The sequence below is a fragment of the Coregonus clupeaformis genome, chromosome 36 (assembly GCF_020615455.1).
Source record: "Coregonus clupeaformis isolate EN_2021a chromosome 36, ASM2061545v1, whole genome shotgun sequence".
Lineage (NCBI taxonomy): Eukaryota > Metazoa > Chordata > Actinopteri > Salmoniformes > Salmonidae > Coregonus > Coregonus clupeaformis.
In genome coordinates, this window is record NC_059227.1 from 37,275,950 (window position 1) to 37,302,090 (window position 26,141).

General features: G+C 42.9%; 1 protein-coding gene across 1 annotated transcript in view; it reads right to left on the reverse strand.

The window, feature by feature from the left end:
• LOC121552898 (transcription regulator protein BACH2) overlaps positions 1 to 24,717 on the reverse strand; it is a 124,859-nt gene extending 100,142 nt beyond the window's left edge. Inside the window, exon 1 of the mRNA XM_041865991.2 lies at positions 24,471 to 24,717. The gene's annotated coding sequence lies outside the window, so the exon portion shown is untranslated. The remainder of the gene's footprint in view (positions 1 to 24,470) is intronic.
• Positions 24,718 to 26,141: the final 1,424 nt, after the last annotated feature.

Consider the following 26,141-nt stretch of genomic DNA (forward strand, 5'->3'; position numbering starts at 1 on the left):
GCGACACGCACCGTAGGCTTGGTGCGAGGGGCAGGAACAGGCCGGGCCGGGCTGGCGACGCACACCGTAGGCTTGGTGCGACGGACAGGAACAGGCCGGGCCGGGCTGGCGACGCGAACCGTAGGCTTGGTGCGAGGAACAGGAACAGGCCGGACCGTACTGGGAACACACACCACTGGCCTTAAACGGGGATCAGGAACGGGCCGGACCGGACTGGCAATACACCTCAGTACCTCTCGCCGTGCCTCTACAACTTCCTTCCCTCCTCTCACCAATGGCTCCCGTAACCCGGTGGCCTTCTCTCCTCGTCTCCCATTTCGCCCTGTGGCAGCCTCCTGCTGCCCAGTCGCCCATGCCGTGTGCCCCCCTAAAAAATGTCTGGGGTTGCCTCTCGTCCGTCCGACGACGACACTGTTGACGCCGTTGCTCCTCTCTCGCCAGGGCCTTAATCTTAGCCCATGGCCCTTTGCCCCCGAGCATGTCCTCCCAGGACCACGATTTGCCCACCTGGGCCATCGCCAACCTCTCCAGCTCCTTTCCCGGCGCTTCCTCCCATGTCCAGGCTGCCTGCTCCTGGACACGCTGCTTGGTCCTGGTATGGTGGGATCTTCTGTCACGATCGTTAGAGTGAGTAGACCAAGGCGCAGCGTGATGAACGAACATACTTCTTTATTTAATGAATGCACGAACAAAAACAATAAACGATACCGTGACGTCCTATGTTGAACACAACAAACACGGAACACACCGAAAGGAACAAGATCCCACAACTATTGTGGGAAAACAGCCTGTATAAATATGTCTCCCAATCAGAGACAACCAGCAACAGCTGACACCCGTTGCCTCTGATTGGGAACCACTCTGGCCAACACAGAAATACAATACATAGAATATACACACCCTGGCTCAACATATAGAGTCTCAGGGCCAGGGTGTGACAGTTCTCCTGCAACAGGGTGATCAAATTAAGATCCTACAGCTGTACACACACTGCTACTTAAAGCTTCTCTAATAGGAAAAAGTAGAGCCTCTGAAGGTCAAAGAGTGATTGATTTCAAACGTTGATTTTGAGATCAGTCCAGAGTCCATTTGGCAGCCAGCAGGAATGGAGCTAATAACCAGCAGGCCCTTCCTCCAAACACTCATCAAGCTGCTTTGCCAATTCACAGAGAGTACATACTGAATGAACGGCACTTTAACTGTGAAATGCGAATATCAACACATCTGTTCTGTTCATAATTTCACTTGGGCTTTTTCCATGTCAAGGAAATGATTAGTGGTCATTCAGGTCTGCTGCACAGCCCACTTCACTCACCTGATAAAGCTCCAAATTGAGCCAGTGACAGGTGAAAGCATTAAGCAAAAACCTGCCTCACAGCCAGACTGCTGGTCTATGCTTTCTAAGCAGAGGACGAGGAAAGGTTTATTTATCTTCTTTGGGCGCAAATGTGCTATAAGAATATATGTGATGAAGTTGAGAAATAATGAGATGCTGGAATATGGATCTGAGATATTGGTTAATTTCAACCACCTAGCTGAGATATCTAATCTAACCCCTACTGTGGGTTGTTGTGATTCTGCATGCAGACAGACAGACAGGCAGGGTATAGGTTGTGCATTCCTGAGCTTAGTAGCCTACTGCAATTACTGAGAAAAGAGGCTGAAGTAAACTATGTCCGAGACAATGGCGAGAGGTTGAAGGTGAGGAGAGAGTAGGATAGTAATATATTCCAAGGAGATTTCTAAAGTGGTCTACCACGGCAATTGCCCCAAATAATGGTTTCCATGGCAATCAGACTTAAAGATCCAGGGCTACAAACCTCTAGTCCATAAATGAACTAGATGAACAACTTCCCACTTCCATATTATGGGACATTTTTATGCATTTGTCTTTCTTCATTTAGTGTTGTAAGATAAGCAAACTTCAATTTGCTGAGAAAAAGGCCTCCTCCTTTGTCGGCTGTTTTCCATCCCTCTCATAGTACTCCTGTTCCGATGAGTTGTGGCGGTAGCCCAAGAGTTCCAAGAAATGTTTTCCCAAGGGTATCCTTTCAGCCCTCAGTCTCCAAATCTCAGCAGGAATTTATATGCATCAATAGAGGTCTTCGGCTTACGAGAACGGTTCCTTAAGATAACACAAGAGCTAAAAACTCTAAACCCCAAAGGGAGGGAGACTTTATTTGTATTAATCTTACCATGTTTTTTTTTTTTTTTTTACAAGATCTTTAGGCTAAGTAAAGAGTTTTCCTGATGTGGGTTTAGAAGCAACACGTTCAGATCTGTGCTCGTTTTAATAAAATAAGCAACAGAGAGAGATCCCATCTTTTGGCCTTCAGGCAGTTTTGAATCATCAACAAATGAATTCACATCCAACAGAGTGTTAACAATACACTCACCACATTGTGTTGGTATCTAATGAGTAAATACCAGAACGATCAATATAAGACGAAAATGGGTGGCGCAGTAAAAGCCCAAATAAAAGCAACTGGGAACAAATACGAGAGACAGAGAGCAAGAAACAGATTCCACAACCAAGTAGTAGCCCTACTTCTCAGTACGGTACATTCAGCTCAGATGGTATGCACCAATAGCAGCCAAGCAAGCCGGAGTAAGGCTACACTCCCAGGCTGCGTCCCAAATGGCAGTAGCGCATTATATAGGGAATAGGGTGCCATTTGGGAGGCAAGCCTCAGTCATGTCACAGTGGGGAAAGTGAATCAGCCACACAGGACAGTAGCTCACCAGGCCTTGCTGTGTTTGTGGCACCTACCCATCCTGCACTCGACTGTTCCCTCCCAGGCCATCGCCTGTGTGTCCCTTCCTGACCGGCGCTGGCAGCTGGCACCGACCTTGTCATCTCCACCCAGAGAGAGGTCACCATGCAAGGTGTTACAACATGATGAGACTAGAAAGCTGTTCAAGTCACTGCATGCTGTTCAGGGAATGTGTTTATGGAACATGTCATCCCATCTCCCAACAAACACATACACACACACACATCCACACAATCCCCAATCCCCCCCTTCCCCAAAACACGTGTAAATATTATAAATTGTATCTTCCTGTATTATACTTATGCTAAAATGTCTATTCTACTGAGCCATTTACTTTATGTTCGTATTCTTAGCTTTTATTATTTGTCGAGGAACCTGCAAGTAATCATTTCGTTGGACAGTGTATACCATGTGGATCCTGTACATACGACTAATACAACTTGAAACTTGAAACACACACACATACACACACGACCGAGTTTGAGCAGGGCCACAGGGTCCATTGGGGTCAGAGGGACAGCTCAGTCCAGACCAACCAATGCCTGCCCTGCCCTGTTCAGAGAGGCTGCTCGGTCAGGTAAGGAGCCAGGTTACAAACACACTGCCACTGCTGGGAAAGTGGCTTGGTGCTTGTGACATCTCTCATACTAACTAACACTACAAAGTGCATTCTGGGGGGAAATTTGGTCAGCATGCACATTCTCTGTAGACATTTCCTCTATTTGCTGGTTACAATCTATATGCATACTATTTCCTTGTCCTGACTGAGGGTCTTGGGTAACATTGTATTCAACAAACGTTTTGGTTTTCTATACATTTAGGCTACCATGTCACCATAGCAGAATTCTGCTGGGATTTGATCTGTCAACCTATAATGTCTATGAACATTACACTACTATGCCTTTGATAATAAACACACACAGCTTTGGGGCACATAACTACCCCTACGTCAAATCACCATATAGCCGCTACACGTACGTACTGTATGCATCACGGCAACGCTAAATGCCTGACTGACATGCCAAATCCATATCTGTCTGCAGGGCAGTGAACTCAAAACATGCTGTTGTCAGGGGAATCACTTCAACCGCAGGTACACACAACAACCCCATGGAAAAGGAATGCAAGCCCTGACAGTGGAACATAAAGCAACCCAATCTGATCATGCAGATTAGTAGGCTAAACTCTCAACTGAAACTTGCCTCTTCATGTGTTTTTGTCGTCTGTGGTGGTTAGCCTAGTACATTGTCCTGTCTTGTCCGATGCGTGACTGTGATCCCGGGACGAGATGGCAGGGAGCTGGACGCTTCTCCCCTCCCCTCTGGCCCTGCCAGCAGTGTATTAAAATAAATCTGTGCACACGTCCCACCCCGGCATGTTCACCAGACATTACCTTATACAAGGGCGAGCTCCAGTGCATTCCTCTGTCTCCCCTAGCCTGTGAGCAGCTTTTAGCCCCCCCCTGGTTCCCCCTAGCAGCCACCCACCTCCCCCCTCCCTGGTTCCCCCTAGAAGCCCCCCACCCCCCCTCCCTGGTTCCCCCTAGCAGCCCCCACCTCCCCTCTCTGGTTCCCCCCTAGCAGCCCCCACCTCCCCTCTCTGGTTCCCCCTAGCAGCCCCCCCCACCCCCTCCTCCCTGGTTCCCTCTAGCAACCCCCCCACCTCCCCCTCCCTGGTTCCCCCTAGCAGCCCTCCACCTCCCCTCTCTGGTTCCCCCTAGCAGCCCCTCACCTCCCCCCTCCCTGGTTCCCCCTAGCCCCCCCCCCACCTCGGTAGGTGTGGTTGTTTATATTTTACATTTTATATTTTAGTCATTTAGCAGACGCTCTTATCCAGAGCGACTTACAGTTAGTGAGTGCATACATTTTTTCATATTGTTTCTCTCACATGACTCAACTAAACTCTGGGTCTTGAGCGGGCTGTCCGGAGCCTTTCCCAGGAGGGAGGAGAAGAATGACTTTGTGGAAGGGACTTGGAGCTCTACCCTCGACTTGGCTCAAATTACCCCCTTGTCATGCTTGATGGATTTGGCTACAAATAACAGAAAGCGGGGCCCATGACAGGTTGATGAATGAACCCAGTGGTCACCCCCTGATAACTGGCTGCCTGGCCGCCTAGGTTCCCCCCGCGCCATGCAGCATCCCCGCGAGGACACGCTCAGCTCGGAACAAACATGTTCTAATGCTGGGCACAGCTCAGAGTGCTGAGGGTATTCCAACAACAAACGTCCCCCTTTTCCCAACAGAGGAGAGAACTGAAAGATCGAGAGAGAGAGAGAGAGAGAGAGAGAGAGAGAGAGAGAGAGAGAGAGAGAGAGAGAGAGAGAGAGAGAGAGAGAGAGAGAGAAAGGGAGGGAGGGAGAAAGCTGGAGGGAGGGAGGGAGGGAGAGCGGAGGGGAGAGAAAGGGGAGTGGGGGTAGCGGAGGAGCAGACTGAATGCAGGACGAGCCAAAGTGAGTGGGAATTCCTGTGCTTTCACTCACCCTCCCTGTTCGCCCCTCCCACACACATTCCCCCTCCAAAACAGGGCAGTAAACTCAGAGCCAGCCTCTAGACAAGGCGGATCATAATCCAACCCAAACAAACAGGAACACAGCAGACAGACAGGCCAGTAGACTTTTCCTGGGCTCTGAGAGAGAACTTAAGTCTATCTATCGGACCACTATTTTAAGTGTGAGGAGTAGCGGGCGGCCCTGGTTCCGATCAAGAGACTGTTATGTGCTGCTAATGCAATGAGCAATGGCCCGACGTGGGTCCCCTTTAAATTATTTCGTAGCTGTTTACCATTTGTTTAGCTCCTATGAGGTCTGTACGGGTGTTCCAGACTGCCATCTGGTTCCTATCAGGAACCTTTTAGTACAGATAGTGAAAGTGCTGGTAGAAGTACCCGCTGGTGAAACAAGTTGTATTTTCAGCTTTACAACAGGTCAGTCTCAGAATTCGGCATCACCTCGCACACGCACGCATAAACACACACACTCACACACACAGTCACAAGATGTATTGTTGTGGAGAGATTCCACCTCATCTCGCCTCACAGGCCAGACTACCCGAGAGCGTCCCGAAATATCTTCCTCGCCACAAAAGACCAAAATGGCGATTCGTGATACGGTAGGGTTAAAAATAGGCCTCTCCCTGGTGGATAAGGGCATTTTTTATTACCTCCACTCTCTGCTGTCAGTTTACACCCTCGTGGTGGTGACTATATGATGTAGCTTAGGGAGAACGGTACTGCTGATACACACAGTGCACCCCAGAAAATATGCTGAAAAACAACCACTGGAAACTGTCTGTCTGGTGAGAGGCTCAGCTTCCATTGAAAACAACAAGAACCTAACATTCTCACAAATACCTTTGTCTCGCTGATACTAAGTGTTCCACAATGTCTAAATGGGGCTAACATGACCTGTGAGGCATAGAGAACTCCTCTGAAAAGACATGGGATTCTGCCTTTTCAGATAGTTGTAATCTTTGTTTTTTTTATGTCAGTGCTGCTACACATGGCATCTTACCATGTTGAGGATCATCAAAACATTACATCATACCAGAACAATCCCAGGGAGATTGCACATCAATCAATGCCTTCTGAAAGGAAGGGAAAGCAGTAGGAGAGAGATGCCCTGAAAGCCATTTGTTTTGTCAAGGCATTAGCTGAAGACTTGATTCAATAGACCAGACGTCTGAATCGCACTCCGGAGGTGGTCTACTTTCAAGTTTATTCTCCAACCCGTAAACAACGAGCACTGAGTCATGTTATAGTATGAGCCATTTCTTCTGCGCGCCAAGGAAATTTGTTACGCTCTTGGCTTTAATGAGGGAATTTAGTGTTTCCATCCATATTGTTTCTCTGGGTTTATATAGAAATGTCCATATTTTTACTGTTCAAGCTTCTGTGAAAAAGTGGTGGAATTAGTTAATTTTTCCTCACAATATTGTAACTAAAAGTACTCCTGCATATTATGATTTTCTATACAGAACAATAAGTGAACAACAAAAACCTTATTTAAAGTATTTTCTAGAGAAGAGTGGGCCCTTCTAAAATTGAAGTTGGTTATGAAATGCATTTTGTTCTTCTACAATTGATTGATTCAAAGACATTCCAGATTTATAATGGGCATAATTTCTCCCACTCAGTGTCATAAGTGCATGCAGCATGCCTCAGAGTGACACGAACAATGGCCTCTTTCACTGCCTTCCCCATGCTGGATGAGAAGAGGTGCACCATGGGAGCCAGACAGGCAGACTGCTGCTTTTACAGTGCATATGGATACTTCTGAGACATTCAAGGAATCCAAGCGACGGCCTAATGTCACTTTAACTCTCAGGCATCTGCACTTTAATTATATGGTTCAATTACTCAAAAAGAGGTTGCTTTGCAAGATAGGCATCATGGAATAGGCCTAAGTCTTTGTAGACAACATATGCCAACGGTTTCTAAACTTTTTCATCAGGACCTTTGGGTTGAGACTGCGATGGACACAAGTTTAGAAGCCAGGCCTCACCAGGCACCAGCATTTACCCTGAGCAGCTCTTAGCCATGTTACATAGCATCCTGCCTGCCCTCCACGTGGTCCGGGGCTAAGCACTCTTATGAGTTGTACTCCTACTATGATGGCATTAACTACAGCATTAGTTCTAAGCCACAAACCTTGACTCTGAGACTAACAGCAGCGAGACACAGGAATCCATTGTGCTACTAATAGTCCACTAATAAAGAGGGGATATGAGCCTTGACTCTATATGCATACATTGCACACGTAAGACCATTCATAAAGGGATTGAGCAGTCACACTTTGCCATTAAGAAGTCATAAATTCATATTTTTTCAAAAAATATGTTCAATGGGTTCTTACATCAAGATTTAAATATAAAAATAGAGGGAGTTGGGGAAAGTAAAAACATATGTGGTTTATAAGAGCATACATATCTGCTGTTAACAGCTTAGAACTGTTAATAAAGATTTACACTTAGCATGGAGGGGAGAAACATGAAGACATTAATAAATTGTTGTTTCTGTTAATAGTTTCTACATAAATTCGGATACGGACAATATTCTAGCACCTGCAGGGGAGGGAAGTCACAAAAGCAAACTTTATTTCCTTGGCAAATTTTTATATATGTATTCACTGAACTCTGTCAACTAACAGTTGACAACACAGTTCAACATGGGGAGGAATTCCTAGACTACAAGAGTTTTGTGGCTCAAGGTCTTTCCTCCCAGCTTTACCGTAAACCAAAGACTCATGAATTACGTTTAGATAGACCTGTCTAGTTTATTCAGTGTTTCTTCTGATATGGTCCATAAACTAGGCAACTGGACACTTTTTTAACATCACATTTAGAATATGAACAAGTAAAAAGTGCTGATGAATATGACTTTATGAACACAATACAGCTAGATAACTAGACAATTCAACATAGTATGTTGACGTTATTGTCAAAGTAGCAATATAATGTAGTCTTCACACATTGTGACAACAGAAAACACTTTGCTGTAAAACATAAAAACAAAATTGTACTTTGACAACAAAAGTGAACACAGACTGATTAACAAGTCAGGTACTTACAGGTTTGTCTTCCATGATGATAGTGATCAGTAACAGATCATTCACCAGCAGCAGTGACTCTACAACACCAGTCACACCACTATGTAAAGATGTTATGCCAGTCATTTGATTGGCAGCTCAGGGGTCTGTAGTGTGGGCTTCCCCAAAGACAGGAAGGCTCTCATGTATCATACACATACATACACGCACACACATATACACGCACACACACATACGCACGCACACACACCTACACACACACACACACACACACACACACACACACACACACACACACACACACTCCTCGCAGTAGAATTTCCCATTGGCTTATGGCCAGACCAATAACAAAGAGTTGCCACCAAATACGTATGATGTCAAATCAACCATCCATCTTATCACAACTGAAATAAAGCATGTCAAACTCGAACGCACATTGATAAAGGTCACAAAGCACGGATGTGCATACGTAGTTTATGCTACACCACAATTTACCCTTCAAATCAAAATCTGATAAAAGCTGTACCATCATCACATTATATCAACAAAAGATCTGAGCTGCTAACAGTTTTAACTTTGATGTCCACCAAAGAAGCATGAAAGAGATGGCAGAAATGTATGCACTCACTCCTGTAAGTTGCTCTGGATAAGAGTGTCTGCTAAATGACAGAAATGTTAAATCAAATTGAAGAAGATTTGAATCAGCTTGTAAACTGCCTCTATAAAATATAACATTGTTGATTGTGCATGATAATCAAACCACTGAACCAAGAAAGCTGCTTAAGGCTGCAGACTTAGCCGCAATATGACATAGTATGCTGGGGCTCAGACTTCACTGGATTGATAGCAAGCTCTTGATGAATCACACTGACTTTGCAATTCTACACAGCTCCTCATATGAAATAACCTGTATTCTAGATAAAACAAATTGTCCATACACACATTCGAATACGCAGAAGACATTATGGTCAGGATAAACCCACGGAGAGAACATGTAAAGTAAAAGTGCAGCATGTACACATTATGATATTTACCCGGTTCAAACAGACGACACAATGAGAATGATGAGTTGAGTAAGAGAGCGCTAAGCATAATGAGGATCAATTTGCCTCCTCCCCTCCAGAGACAGTCTCTGCGTTTGAGATGATCCATCTAAACGGCAGCTACTAAAGCCTTTAATGCAGGCGGCACTATCGATCCAAATACTCTCTCTCTCTCGGTGATGGAAAAGTCACGGCAAGTGTCTCGGGAATGAGTGAGGAAAAAGGGCAATTGCAATTGACGTGGCCATCGATACAAACAATTGACAATTTATCATACTACAACATGATCAAGTGAATTCATCCAGTATTATCCTATTTTGTTTTGATGGTAATCTAAGGTTTTTTACTAGAAATGACAATTTATGATTGTGGTATAAAACATACATTTTGTATTTTGTTAGTTGTCATTGTCTTTCTTCCATAGAGTCAATAGCAGAACTCAGATAGAGACAAGCATGGATTCTACAGATGACGGACCTTCATTTGAGCTAATTTGCTACAGCAGGAAAATAATCCTGCAGCAACAAGAAATGGGAATTATTATGTGGATTATAATTAATTAACATTTTTGTAGGGGTCGATACATTTTTCATAAGGGAAAATCAAGTCTGAAATGTCAAAGTGGAAATTGCAAACTTCAGAAGCCTTTTAAAATCTCAACTACACTACACGTTTAAAATGTCCTGCTTTGCAGGAAAGTTCTCCTGCAACAGGGTGATCAAATTAAGATCGAACATCTATACTGAACACCTTTGTCTTGTCTATTTCTGTATGAGCGACAAGCAAACCCCAGAAATGATCTGTGACCTTTATGCACATAGAGAGAAAGTACACTACAGCTCAATAAACAAAATACACGTCATTCCCATAAACTTCTGCAATATTGCAGAATCCATCCATCTATCCATCTATCAAACCATAGAGAAGAAAGATAATGCTATGTTTTTTAAAACGTCTATCTAGATAAAACACGTACTATTGTGTGGCGGAGAGAGAGCAGCCACTGCAAGACAAATCCTGTTGATCTGGCCGTGAGCCAACTGTTTTACAGTATTTCTACAGGAAGTGGGCACTACGCCCCTGCTCCTCCACGCCCACCTTTTCCTCCACCCCTCCCTCCCTCCTCCCAACCACCTGTGCAAGTCTCACAGGATGCCGATCCCCAACCCCCCATTCTCACGAACTACGTCTACAGCTGCACTATACCCAAAACCACACTGCCTAGCTGTTTGGCTACTTTTACACTCCACTACTTCGGCAGTGATGATTTTAATGAAAATATTATTCTGTATTTCATGGAATTTGTGTTGTGACTCGCAGCTTGTATAACTGCAGGGGGAAATCAATGTAGCCTACACATGAAAACAAATAAAGAAAAGTTGCAGAAAGCTGATTTATAGATAATCATTATTACATCCTGCCTTGTTTATCCTGACCCTGGAGAAAGGGGCTCATTATTTTGTCATTGTTATTCATAGAGCGTTAATCAGATGCTGGAGCTCTGTGTTTACATCCCCTCACATACACACAGCGAATGTTTTGTTTTCGGCGAGCAGTTCTGATGTGCAAAGCAGTACAAATAATTCCATCTAGCAGGAATGGTGACCTTTGCCATAGCCAGTGTTACCTTAGAGTTCACAGTACTGGCTGACTGGCCCTGTGCCTGGGTCTGGCAGACAGACAACAACAGCCCGCCACAGGGTTATCTCCTGCCACAGAGGTCACCTCTCTCTCTCTCTCTCTCTCTCTCTCTCTCTCTCTCTCTCTCTCTCTCTCTCTCTCCCTCCCTCCCTCCCTCCCTCCCTCCCTAAAACAATGACCTCACTCCTCTTACCAGGAATCCGCTGATTGCTTTAAATACCTTCCACTCTCGAGTGCTTGACAGAATGCTGCTCCTTTTTCCGATAGACCACGGAGAAAAATGTGAAAAGAGGGAAAACAAAATGACCTTCGCAGGAATCGTCGGGCCCTCTAGCGAGCCTGGGACTCGGGTTCATTCAGGCTTTCAACCAATCAATTACTGACAACAATGACAAAACCTTTGTAATTGAATGAGGCTCAGAGACAGAGACAGCGAGAGAGAGAGAGAGAGAGAGAGAGAGGGAGCGCGCACAGGAAAGATATCCACATTTTTGCGGAATAATTGTTGTTGGCAGAAGTGTGAGGAATCGGATGATGAAAATAGTTGCCAAGGTGAAGGACGTGAAGGAATACCTCAACACCTAATACCATATTTGTGGTGAAATGAAGATGATGGAAATATTGACATCTGTGGATAGGGCTGTGGCGGTCACAAAATTTAGTCAGCCGGTGATTGTCAAATAACTGTCGGTCTCACGTAATTGACCGTTAATTAACATAAACACATTTAGCATCTCCTGGCTTCCACACACATAGCGTACAAGCCACTGATGCTGACCTTTGGAACATCTACATTTAAAAAAGTCTAATAAATCCATGTAATATAGCCTACATCTTCACAATAAATCCATTACTTATTTTAGACAGGTCTAAAGAAGCATGACATGAAGAAAATATAGTCTATTTCAGAAGAACAGAATAGCATACTCTGAGTTGTTTTTATGTTAGGTCCTGATCTGGCTATGCCAAATGGCTGTGGGCTACACTAGTTCATTTAGCAGACAAGATTTGCTTAGAATTCCGTAGCATTATTTTATATTATTTTATAGTATGAAGAATAAAATTGAACAAAGCTGAATAAAATAGAAAGGATATTTTCTCCAAATGATTTGAGGGAGTGCGCACATGCGGCTATTCTGTGTTGAGCGGTTAACAAAGAAACAAGTACCGTATTTTCCGCACTATAAGGCGCACCGGAGTATAAGCCGCAGCAGCTAAATTGAATGATATTGAATGATGTGTACATATATAAGCCGCACTGGACTATAAGCCGCAGGTGTTTTAATGTTTAATTACCATATGTAAGGGTTCGTGCACAGAGGGGATTGTCGGGAAAGAGACAAACTGTCTCGCTCTCGTAATGTCTGTCTGTCTTGCTCTCGTTCTGTCTCTCGTTCTGTCTCTCGTACCACTCTCGGTTCCACTTTAATTTTCGCGCGCTACCTGTCTCACTCTTTTCCGGCCTCCAGCTTTTCCTGCTGGAGCCCGCCGCTTAAAGGTGGGGGGCGCGGACCGGTCATAGAGCCCATAGAGTTAAAGTTGGTGGACTGTAACCTGTAAAATCCATAGATTTAGGAGGTCTTCTAGTGGCCGTTAGCTGTAAAAATCCATAGATTAGCCGCACCGTTATATAAGCCGCAGGGTCGAAAAATGGGAAAAAAGGCGCGGCTTATAGTCCGAAAATTACGGTACTCCTATATGCTTAATTTAGAGTTATTTATGTAACTTTAGTTGTTCTACAAATGTTGGGCTATATGTTTAGATTTTTAATACATTGTAAGGCTACATGATGCAACTCTAATGATGATTTGAAAAAGATTGCTTGCAAGGCATGAGCTCTGCTTTGTTTTTTTGCACAGGCTGTACACACTTCGTCAGTCTCTCATTCACAATTTGAGAAGCACTTGATAATGCCTCGAATTTCCCGGTGGCATCCCCTTTGTGTGGCCATAATAAACCCCAAAAAAATCCATGCCTTTTGCAGCCCTTCTCCCTAAATGCTGCCCGCTCCGAAGCACCGCTCATCTCACTCACACGGCTCTCCATCAAGTCTTCCTCACAGGCTACAAGTGAAGACAGACACATCCGGGACGCAACTGCGTGCGTCCTTATCCAATTCCGAGGTGCATATTGAAGATATTGGAAGAACTGTCCACATGTACTTTTAATCAGCCAACAAGATGAGTAGGCCTAACGAACAGTAAAAGCACTATCCTATGTCAATCTACTATCCCCCATAGTACAAAACTTGACCTATTCTATTCTGTGGGAGAAATAAATATTCCAAACATAGTCTGGGGCAGTTGTGGGATGTGATAGATCCCAAATTAATGCAACCACTAGCATCAAAAAAATGTTTTTACGCAATGAGGCTGACGCAAAAGATCAGAACGTTTAGCTTAAAATGTTGATAAACTATTAGGCTATTTCTTCACATTATAAGCACAGCAATGCGCACACGGCAGTAGGCTTTAGACCTCTTAAGGATCAGACCCTTTTTTTCAATTTTAGCCTAAAATGACATACCCAAATCTAACTGCATTTAGCTCAGGATCTGAAGCAAGGATATGCATATTCTTGATACCATTTGAAAGGAAACACTTTGAAGTTTGTGGAAATGTGAAATTAATGTAGGAGAATATAACACATTAGATCTGGTAAAAGATAATAAAAAAACATGCGTTTTCGAAAAAAATGTTTCATCATCTTTGAAATGCAAGAGAAAGGCCACAATATAATATTGCAGTTTAGGCGCAATTTAGATTTTGGCCACTAGATGGCAGCAGTGTGTGTGCAAAGTTTCTGATTGATCCAGTGAAGCATTGCAATACTGGAGTATTTTGTATCAAGTCTGCCCAAATGTGCCGAATTGGTCAATTGATACATTTTAAGTACATAACTATAGAGAACACACAAAAATGATATGGTAATACAAAATGTAAGTTTACACACTCCCAGGAATGTCATACATGATGGATTGCTGTGCTTATAATGTGAAGCTTATACACTAACTTTCACACATCTAGATGGCCAGGCAGGGTGGGTGTGGAGCCAGAGACAGCAGGGGTTCAAACTGTAGAACCAGTTCCTACATTTGAATATAAAATTTGATTTTATCAAACATAACTATGCAACATTTTATCTCTGGGACCCTTAGGATGACAAATCAGAGCAAGATTACTGAATGTAAGTACATTATTTACCTTCAGAGGTGAATGTATCAAACCAGTTGCCGTGACAAGTTTTTTGTTGTTGTGGTATTATTTTACTGTAATAGCTACTGTAAATTGGACAGTGCAGTTAGATTAACAAGTATTTAAGCTTTCTGCCCATATAAGACATGTCTATGTCCTGGAAAGTTTGCTGTTACTTACAACCAGGGGCGGTGTGTTCATTAGGGCGATATGGGCGACGCACTGCCAAACGGGAAAAGGAAGGGATTTTTTTTCTAATCAATTATATCACGGCAACAGTAGTTATCAGTGTTCTAATCTAGACGTCTGATCTGCCACTAAATGTCCAATCAGGCTAAAGTCGTGCTTCAAATGGCCCCGCCCGTTTTGGGGCGATTTCAGTCAGGTTGAAAATCGCCCAGAAGTCTCTCATAGCCTGTCATGTAAAATCTTTTTTTTTTCAAATATCAGAGCTTTCAATACAATCTCTATGGGTTCCGGGAGGGCTTGCACTTACGCGCTTTCGTCATACGTAACATAACCATGAACGTAACTAAGAAAAGAGCGGGTAGCAGCGTCAATCAATTCACGTACTACTGCCACAACGATGAGGTTAGCAAGAACCGCCAAATCCTCAGCCGGCTAATCCAGTGTGTGAAGTTTTGCGAGTGTTTGAGTTAGCTTTGCGAGGCAAAGATGAAACTGAGGGCTCCACCAACCCTGGTATTTTTCTTGGACTTGTCAACTTTGTGGCACAATTAGATGAGGTGTTTGATGACCATCTTAAAAATGCTAAAGTTTTCAAGGGCACATCAAAGACCATTCAAAACGAGCTACTGGAGTGTATGCTAGCGGTCATGAGGGAACATATTGTGGAGGAGGTGAAGTCGGCGAACTTCGTAGCTATCCAAGCTGACGAGACCACGGACGTTTCTACACAGACACAGCTGGTGCTTGTGCTGAGGTACATAGATAGCAAGAAGATTTTATTTTTTTCCTGGGGCTTTTTCACAAAATCATGCCCCACGTCGACATTCTGTACCAGAAGCTACAGAAGAAGGACATCGATGCTGTCTTCATCAAACGTGCCCTCGACAGCTTCACAAGCAGTGTGCAGGCCATAAGGTAAGATTAAACAATATCATTCGATCTTTCTCAAAGCAGAGCTTTATTTGAAAATGTATGCATGAAAGGAGACATCATCATATTTACAAATCTATACAATTGGCCAGAATATGGTTGTTCATTTTTACAAAGCCATACAGATAGCTGTGTTTACCTTTTCTAGAAATTATTTTCAAATTCTGTTTTCAGGCAAAATGTCTATCACTGTTCATTTTCACAAATCTATACAAGAGGGCAGAATATGGAAGTCTATAAAAATGTCTTATTACCAATAACTTGCATCAATGTTTTCAGTAGCCTCTATCAAAAGCTCCTGCTTGCTTGTTGTGAATCATGCTCAGGTGCACATATTTCCAATTCAACCATGAGGCCTTTTTGAAGCAAGTAATGTGTATATCAGTATTGACTTATATGCTGCCCCTGTCTTCATGTTGTTGCTGGACATATCTTTTTTAAAATGTGTGTAGGTCACCTAAATCATCAGAAAAATTGCCCCCCCTGAGAATTTTTTCAGGAGCCGCCACTGCTTACAACAGTCATGCTAATCACATTAGCGCATGTTAGCTCAACCGTCCTGTATACGGGACACCGATCCCATGGAGGTTAAGCGTGAATGTTCCATTAGCGGGAAAACACCATTATCAAAAGTGACCACAAATGCGATTATGCAAGTAATGCTTTTATTATAAAGGTGCATTTTTATGGTGAAAATTATCTTCCCCAAACTTGAAACTCAAGCGCTGCTTATGTATGCCAGTTAGGCTCTACACCACTTGTAAAGCGGATTAATGTGTTATTTGGCCACTTTAGTTGTGATACAAACATTATTAAAACATATAGGCCTATGGGCTAGGCTACATGAGGTGTGTGACTATGATTCGAAAAAGTCGCAAAAAAGGGCATTGTTTCTTATGCTGGGCATCATTCACAAGTGATAATATATAATTCACAAGTGATAGGCTAATATCATCACCCATCAGACTATTATTGATTTAATCTTGTCTTTACATATACTAAATAATATATGTGTGAAATTTGTTTTGATTTAGAATGGACCATTATCATGCACCTGTATCGAAACATGGTCAGCGGGAAAAAGTACATGTAATCTATGCACTTAAATAGCAAATGGAGGACGCTTTTCCCCGTGGTTTATTTTCATGCCAGCCAGGTAGGCTATACTCCTGTTGTAAATATAAGCAATGTGCTTAATATTAGGAAAGTTGAAAAATAAATATTATTTAGTAGTCCTAGCCTATAGAAAGCTGATCCTCCTCTTTTCAGTAGAGGCCATCACTCTGTTTTCTCGCGCAATTGCATAGCCTATTGAAATGTTGTGCAACATGTGCTCATGGGCTCTCATGAAGTGTTTGATTTGATTTTCGAAAACATTTGCATTGATGTCAGAGTGATTAGAGGGACAATAGAGTGCTGAGTACCAGGCAGTTAGCAAGTTTGGTAGGCTACTAATGACCATCAGCAGCATCAGAGCTTGGAGAAGCCTAATTACCGTGACTAAACGGTCATGTGGAATTTGACTGCCTTCATGACTCGTGACCGCCGGTGTGAAGGTAATACGGTCACCGCAACAGCCCTATCTGTGGATATTGATGATATTGATCCTGTAGACAGCTAATTTTTTGATTTTGCCGCTCTATTGCATCACTCAAATTCAATTTCACATATATAAATGGATCTTTTTCACATTTACACTTTTAAACATTTACTATAGAGTAATAACCAACACCAAAGTATTCATCTGTCTCTGTGTCAAATTTTCTGTGTTCTATTTTTTCCATTCAAAATGTCATGTTTTCCACCTCTGTGTTGATCATCCATGCAGACAGAAAGTGCATCCAGGTTATATAAAGACAGAGCATGATGTTGACATGCAGAAGCCTTGTGACTCATGTGTGCCGACAAAAGCCACAGAGACACTAATGCGACTCCCATGCCCTCCCTCACAGGTTTGTGTAGGCACTGCGCAGAGATAGAGCTCAACTCTGCTTAAAGCTCACAAATTAGCTTTCTGGCACACTGTCATCGATGAGCTGTAGATTTCACTGCACAACAATAAGTCCTGTAATGCTGAACACCAGCAGAACAAAAGAGATTGTCACAGACATAAGAGTAAGGATATGACCTCAGACTAGAAAGGAAGACAACAGAAGAGCATTCTTTTGTCTGACATTGTGTCAGGCAGTGGCCTAACATAATCAGTTAGCATCAGAGAGAGATAGAGGGTAACCTTTACAAATAGAGTAAGTAGCCTGCCAGACTAACTAATTAAGAGGAAAGTAGGAGGCGGCAGGTAGCTTAGTGCTTAAGAGCGTTGTGCCAGTAACCGAAAGGTCGCTGGTTCTAATCCCCTAGCCGACTAAGTGAAAAATATGTCGATGTGCCCTTGAGCAAGGCACTTAACCCTAATTGCTCCTGTAAGTCGCTCTGGATAAGAGCGTCTGCTAAATGACTGAAATGTAAATATGAAATGTATGAGCAGTGTAAAACAAGTAGTGAATGAGGATGCATGAAGTAAGTTAGAGACAGGCCGACGAGAGACTAAGAGAATATGTCTATATACTGTAAAAGGGACTGCTGAGGCCCTTTGTTCCACTAGGAGCTAAAGGGATTAAGTCAAGTAAGGCAGTATACAGTAAGTGGGTGGGTTTGGTAATGGGAGGTTGACTGGGTGGATATGTGAGTGGTCGGTCATTGGTCAGAGGGGCTCCGGTTCCCCGCTACATGTGATTCAGCAGCTGTAGAGGGAAAACGCTGACACGAAAACTGTAACTATGAGGATATGACTTATACTATCTACTGAGTTCCCAATGAGGGAAACCCCACCAGACAAAATCCAGTTTTCTCTGCCTCAAATTCACATGCACTGTAAGGGTTGGGGTGAGGTGTGACCCAGGTGCGGTGCAGGATATACAGTAGGCAGTAGGCAGAGATGGTGAAACAAGGATCTTTACTGGTGGTCCCGAAGCCAAAATACAAAATAACGGACTTATCACGATAAAAGAAAGGTCGGAGCAAATACAGTAAGTCTCCAAAAACCGTCTGACAGCCAAAATACTAAATACTACTTAAGACGGAAACAAATAACGAAACAGGGAGAATACTTCTCAAGTACCTGTACATAGGTCTCCGATCAGACACTGAGTAGTACTGCTGGACATAGAGAAACTAGCAGAGAAAACTGAGCAAGGGAACACAGGGAAGTGAGGGCATAAATACACAGGTGAACAGGTAGACACAGGTGACACCAATAGGATACTGATTAGTCCAGACTGTGAGTGAGGAGGTGCCTAAGGTTGTTGGAGGATGACACCTAGTGGGTCGCTCCGGAACTGCGACCCCCTCCTGTAACAATGCATGTCATTACCACTGTGATAGCAGGGCCCCCCAGGGAGTAGACACAACACCTGGAACCGAACTGGGCGCTTTGCTTTGCTCTAAATATGGAAAAGGTATCTTAGAAACTCAAAGGAACTTTTAGAAAATGAAAGAAAATGCAGACAGGGATTTGTCGACTAAATTCCACAACTACTCCCAAGACACACTGGGGAATTTGCTCTTTGGCCCTTCCTTAGCTGGATGTGGTTCTGGTAAAGAACAAATGCCATCGGCTGCCTGCCTGGTGCATGTTGGACTGTAACTGTACTGCTGTTGACACAGTTAGACATATAGGCACAGCTGAGGCTCTTGATGTGGTTCCTATGCCGCAATTTTCCCAGTCAACTACAGAAAAAATGGACTTGTATTACATACGTCACCCAAGTTCTCTGATGCTTAAGAGGAGAGGAGCACACACAGTGGCAGGGCTGGTGAAAACATGACACTAGGTTATGGATGCTATCGCTACACAGGTCTGACAGTATGCTTCACCTCTACAAGTGGAACTAAAAAAGTGCTTTCATTTCAATGGAACTGGACAGGAAATGCTACATTGAGGTATTGACTCCCCATTTAATAAGCACACTGGTATCCCATCACCAATAAATTGTAACAACAACAATTGTCAAGATAGAACAACTGAGTGTTGGAGCTGACAGGAGCTGAAAATAAGTCCTTTGGCATGATATTCATGCCTTTGCCCTTAGATAAGAGCTGATCATTGAGTCTCTTTAGAGTGACAGGCTGAGAGCACTGCAATCACACTCCTTGGCATTGTCTTGTCTCACCGCAGAGAGAGAGTACTCCTGTGCTGACGCAGTTTGTGTGAGGGGCTCACCATGTCCAAACGGCAGCTGCGCTGGCTTTACCACGCTCGCTTCTCATACTCCTGCAGCGCTCTATATGCTTCACACAGGAAACCAGAGGATCCAACAACGTAAGGAGGACACCTCCAAGCACAAAGCACCTCCATGCACACAGCACCTCCATGCACACAGCACCTCCATGCACACAGCACCTCCATGCACACAGCACCTCCATGCACACAGCACCTCCATGCACACAGCACCTCCAAGCACACAGCCGAGCCAAGTGCCCATTAGGGAAAATTATCAAACCAGGTGTCGTCTTCCAATTAGCTTCTAAACAGAGAGATTACTGCAATGTGATCTGAAAGGCCTCTGTACTACCTCTCCTTGAATGTTTCACTTCAATGGATGTCTACTCTCGGTGTCATGGTACCGCCCAGATAGTCACTGACACACACTTCCTATAGGCCCCCCACCTTCGCTGTTGTTTTCACTTAAACCCAATTTAGACGAGATGTGAGTAACTTAGCTTGTTTAAATCCTTTTTGCACAATTAAAAAGTAATGGATGACCACAGGATGGGTTCCTAATGAGCATTGAGAGAACTCTATGTGTGGGCCAGCCTCCTCAAGGCCTGAGGCCACATGGTGGGGTCCCGCTCAGTCACTCTCAGCCTGGCAGTAAATACTACAGCAGATCATCACAGACAGTCTGATGACGCAGTCACCGGGGTGATTTAGGAGTCTTGATAATCTCACGCAGGCAGTATAAAAACTCCAACCAAAACAGAGCAATCAGTATCGTGCCTGTAGCGTTTTGTGTGTGATAGCTTTTTGGCACTCTGTCTCTCTCCACACAGTGAAGTGACGTGAACACAGTGAGAGGCAGGCAGGGCAGACGGAGGTGGGTCTGGCGCGATAATGATGTCTGATTTCACATGGTGAGTGATAATGGCAGTAAGCATCAGTGCCCTGTACAGTGGGAGAGGAGGAACGAAACACCCAGGACAGAGAGAGAGAATAAAAGAGAGAGAGAGAGAGAGCGAAAAGAGAGAGAGAGAGAGAGAGAGAGAGAGAGAGAGAGAGAGAGAGAGAGAGATAAAAGAGAGAGAGAGTGAGAGAGAGAGATAGAGAGACAAGAGAGATAGAGAGAAAAGAGAGAGAGAGATAAAAGAGAGAGAGAGAGATAAAAGAGAGAGTGAGAGAGAGAGAGAAAATAGAGAGATAAAAGAGAGAGAGAGCGATAAGAGAGAGAGAGATAAAAGAGAGAGAGTGAGAGAGAGCGATAGAGAGAAAAGAGAGATAGAGAGAAAAGAGAGAGAGATAAAAGAGATAGAGAGAAATAGAGAGAGAGAGATAAAAGAGAGAGAGAGAATGAGGTAGAGGAGAGAGGGAGGGAAAAAAACAAAAGCCCTAGGTCTGAGCTGCAGGATCTTAGATTTCTCCCAGCAGTGCTGTCCCATCTATGGCTCACACTGGCTGGGGCCCAGTCAAACATGCCTTTGTGCTGACGTGGGAGAACTATGGGAACATGTTTTTTTCTACTCAAATGCCTGGAGGGATGCGAACGATCCCTTAATGATGCCAAAAACAAAGATGTATGTGTGAAAACTTTCTCATGACAGATTCATTATATTGTCTTACATGTTACCTCATAAAAACAACCTAGTTATTTTCCAACAGACAGTTCCTTCCTTCAGGTGCACATTAATCTACATAATATCTAGGTGCCGTAATACATCAAAACCTTGAAGGTTTTCACTGATTATTCAACAATATTCATGAAAAGTAGTTCTATTCTTAGTCATAATCCCCAGACAAATTTTTTAAAAAGTGCGATATCATGAATCATTGGCCTGCCTGAATACCCATACTAGCATACTTAAACTGCATACTGATTTCGGTGTTTGATCTAGTAGAATTCACTCCTCTTTTCTGACGTGTCTGACAACCTTTTCCACATACTATTTAGTATGCTAGTATGGGTATTCGGACACAGTCAGTAACTTTGGAGGGCTCTCTTATCTTAACTCAGAGAACAATAACGTGTTTCTATTGGTTGTTTTAATTGAATGAGGTGGTGGTACATTGCTAACATGGGCAACATAAGACACCATTATTGTGGGAACATCATAGGGTTGATTAACACAAAGCAAAGAGTACATAAGGAGTTAGTATGTAGGCCAGGTACTCTTGAGTATAAGAAGGTTGGAAGGAATGTAGAAAGGTAGGAATGGAAAGCCTATGGGGGACAAACAGTGTCAGGTAAAGAGATTTTGTTCCCGTGTCGGATTTCAGCAGTGGCTGGGAGCAGGGCGGGAACCCTTGGGGAAGGTCGTTGGTTTGAATCCCCGAGCCGACTAGGTGAAAAATCTGTCGATGTGCCCTTGAGCAAGGCATTTAACCCTAATTGCTCCTGCAAGTCACTCTGGATAAGAGCATCTGCTAAATGACTAAAATGTTAAATGTAAATAATATTAGCATAAAGTATGCTTTTTTCTAATAGCTTTCTTTTTACAGTAGGTAATAGAAGTAACTGAATCTCCTAAAAATAACTATAATGCAATGGATTCAACACCAAAACAACCTTATACAGAAATGAAATGTTCCAACCAAATCAAATGTATCTTCGGCTAAATCGAAATAGGCTATATAATAGTTGTTGAAGGTTATTGGTGTGATATTGTATCATAGGCTACTGTATCCAGCCAAGGAGTTCACTGTCAACATGGCCTCAAATTATAGATTCAGATTCATCGAGAAAGTGAAGCATACACTGACGCAATTAGTGAAAGCATGCACATGTATGGGAAAGTATGCGCATGTAGCCTAGGTCTACAGAAGATAAAGGCAGCAGCCTATAGAACAATGGCGTAATATCTGCGGCAGATGATTACGCATGTGTTATAAATTGCTATATTGATTGATACAATGCGTATCAATAACACCTATGTGAAAGAGGAATAGTTTAAAAGTATATATTTTTCTATTTTTGTTTATTGGTTCAAGAACAGGCGAAATTGAATTAAATTAGATACACCTATATGCTATAATAGTGTTATAATGAAGCGTCGAGACTCATTTAATGGGAAATTAGTTTTCAGAATGCCATACATTAGTCCAAATCATGAATCATCACTTAAAAATATTTTCTATGCGCACACTCATAGCACAATCAGCAACGGCTGTGAAACCATGGCATCAGCAGTTCAACAGCACTAGACAAAGGAATGTCTAAGTGCGCTTCGTCACTCCAGTAGCCTAGGCATTATATACAAAATGCTGTATCACTGCATTAAAATGTCAGCATCATTCGAAGCACAACGCATGTTTTTCAGAGATCCTCTCACTGTGGACAACACACGAAGGATGTTAGAGATTATGATTTCGTTTTTTTTTTGGTAAGGCTATTGTATTGTGTCATTCTTTTAAGTTTGGAAATAGCCAACGCATGACGCATCGCATTCCCAGATAGGCTTGTGCGGCGTGGAGAGAACACACTCGGATGACACATTCTTATTACATTACAGCATCGCGCAGCAAACGTGGTCGCCGCCTATGCAGAGCAGGTGTGTAGGTTATAGTAGCCTAATGCACGGATGATAGCCGCTTTCGGTCAGTGATTTCAAGATGAGGACAACGCCGCCAAGTCACTGCACCAATAAGCCTATCACCATCGTCAATAAAACATCAACAAAAACACTGAAAATGAATAATGAAATGATGGGAAATAGGCGAAATGCCACTAATGCCCTCCACATTGTTGCCAATGCAAAGTGAGCAAAGACAAAGCACGAGGACTTCCATGCGTAAAGGCGCAGCTTTTGTTTACAGCAGGCAGGCTATCGTTTCTCCAGCCACATTGCTGGAAGATATGGACTATTGTAGACACATGTAACCTCAATTTAACTTGAGTTATGTCGGACTATGTAAATATGGAGAGGGAGATCACAATCCCCCGGTTTCTTGGAAATACGTGTTCTGGTTCTTTAAATGGCGCCATCGAGCCAATTGAATACACAGCAAATATTTTGCTGATTTTATGTGGATTTATTGGGGAATGTGTAGTGTAATGGCCAATCGTTTTTACATGCGTGCAGTTCAGCCAATTGCACAATCGAACAAATTGCTTTCATTACTCAAAAGCAGCACGTTGCGCTGTTAAATGTGAGAGAGCATTTTTCAAGTATGAGCGGAGTAAAAACTATTTTTTAAAGAACAATCCGCTTCGTCGCAGGAGCACATGGGGTAGCTTAATATAATATAATTACTAAATAGCATAACAATGTCCTACTAGGCCAACTAATCATAATCATTAGGCTATTATAATTATAATTCGAGTAATCTTTAATGTGTAGGCTATACTCATTTAAAGTGTAATTGCTTAGAAAAATGTGAATCTAGTCCGAATTCATTCATGATGAAAGCCATTGAGTGAATGAAGGCGGGAATTCGGACTGGGGGCCTTTGCCTTTGCCATGGCCCATTAATAGGTCAAGGCCTTTGCAAGTGACAGCTTATTTTCTCTCAGAGAAAACAAGAGCCATGCCTTACCCCGACACTCACACCGACGCGCCTCCTCTTCCTCCGGGATAGCAATGCATCTTGCAGTTGCAAAACATTCAAATCGGAGGGAGTGCACACTTTACTGACTCAGATCATAACAGGATGTGGTAGCCCTACGTTTCACTCTTAAACCGAGAGTATTCACACTCCAAACAAATAGCTACAACCAGACGAAACATATCAGAGGCACACAGCCAAGCATTAGAGATTTACGCATGTATTATTTGGGAGAGATTTTCATAGCATCAAGCATTAACAGCCCACTCACCGTACAAGTTAAGAACTCCATTCGCCGTTATAATCATATTATAGAATACTCGAGCACTGCACATGAATTAAATAATTAAGCCATTCGATAACACATTCCAGTAAATTCGTTGACATATGCACGCAGCTCACCTTTTAACTTTCGCTCTTTTTCTTGTAATCCAGCCCTTTTGTCTGTTTAACAATTTTTTTTTTCACATGATGACTTCCTTGCAGTTTCCTAAAGCCCCCGGCTGCAGGGAGAAAACATTTGCTTTACCCTATTCGTTTATTACTTTTTTATAAAAATGAAGTTTTGTAGTTATAAAAACGGTTGATGTTCTTCTTCAGCAAATGTCAGCGTGTGTGACGATCCTGTGCAGCGTGCTGTTCAGTCTTCGCTGTTTGTTACACTCGAATGGAACGCCTACTCTCAATTGCTACATTGTTGACATTCGGCCACTGACGTCATTCTATCCCTCATTCACAACATTACGCGGTGCAGATTGCCTTGGTGCCCCGGGCAGTAGCCACATACTCCAAAATATGTCCGCAGTTGAGGTTTGTGAATAGCTATTGTGAGTACGCACAGCGCGACCCATCTGTTCAGCAGCCCCTGTCTGTATGAGCAGTTGGCAGATGTACATTGGACTAATTAAGAATATATACAAGGCATTTAAGGAACATCCACAAAGCTGCAATGATGGCCATATAGTTACGGTTCTAAATATATATATACTTAGAATTATATATTTTAACCAATAAAGAATAGCCTAGAGACATTAGATATATTTTTTAGGATACATGTGAAATATTTAAAATGGACCAAATAATATAGAAAGTCTATTGCCCCTTTACATTTTTTGGGGGGCATTGAGCTACACAAAATATTAAATAATGTCAAAGTGAAAAGTAAATTCTACATATTTTTACTAATTAATACAAAATAAATACCTAAAATATAGTCATTACATAAGAAGTCAAATTTGGCTTAACAAATCACATAATAAGTTATATGGACTCACTCTGTGTGAAGGAATAGTTTACATAATATTTGAATGACTACCCCTTCATCTGTCCTCATACATACAACATCTGTAAGGTCCCTCAGTCAAGTATTGAATTTCAAGCACAGATTAAACTACAAAGACCAGGGAGCCATTCGAAAGCCTCATAAAGAAGGGCAGTGATTGGTCGATGGGTAACAATAAATCAGACATTGAATATCTCTTTAAGCTTGGTCAAGTTAATAATTATGCTGTGGAAGACATATTAAACCAGCCAGACACATCAAAAATGCAGTCATCCCTCTAAATTGAGCTGCCGGACAGGAAGGACATTTAGGGATGCTTGAGGCCATTGGTGATTTTAAAACAACTAAGGAGGTCATTGGCTGTGATGGGAGAAAACTGAGAATGGATTAACAACATAGTAGTGACTCCACAATAATGACCTAAACGACAGAGTGAAAAGAATAATACAAATATACAGAATAAAAATATTCCAACATGCATCCTGTATGCAACAGGGCACTAAAGTAATACTGGAAAAAAAAACTGGGCAAAGGATAACACTTTCTGGCCTAAATGCAAAGCCTTACATTTGGCACAAATCCAACACAACACATCACAGAGTAACTGCCTCCTTATTTTCAAGCATGGTGGTGGCTGCATCATGGTATGGATATGCTTGACATCGGCAAAGACGGGAGTTTTTCATGATGAAAAGAAACAGGCTGGAGCTAAGGCAAAATCCTAGAGGAAAACCTGCTTCAGTCTGCTTTACACCAGCCACTGGGAGAGGAATTCACCTTTTAGCAGGACA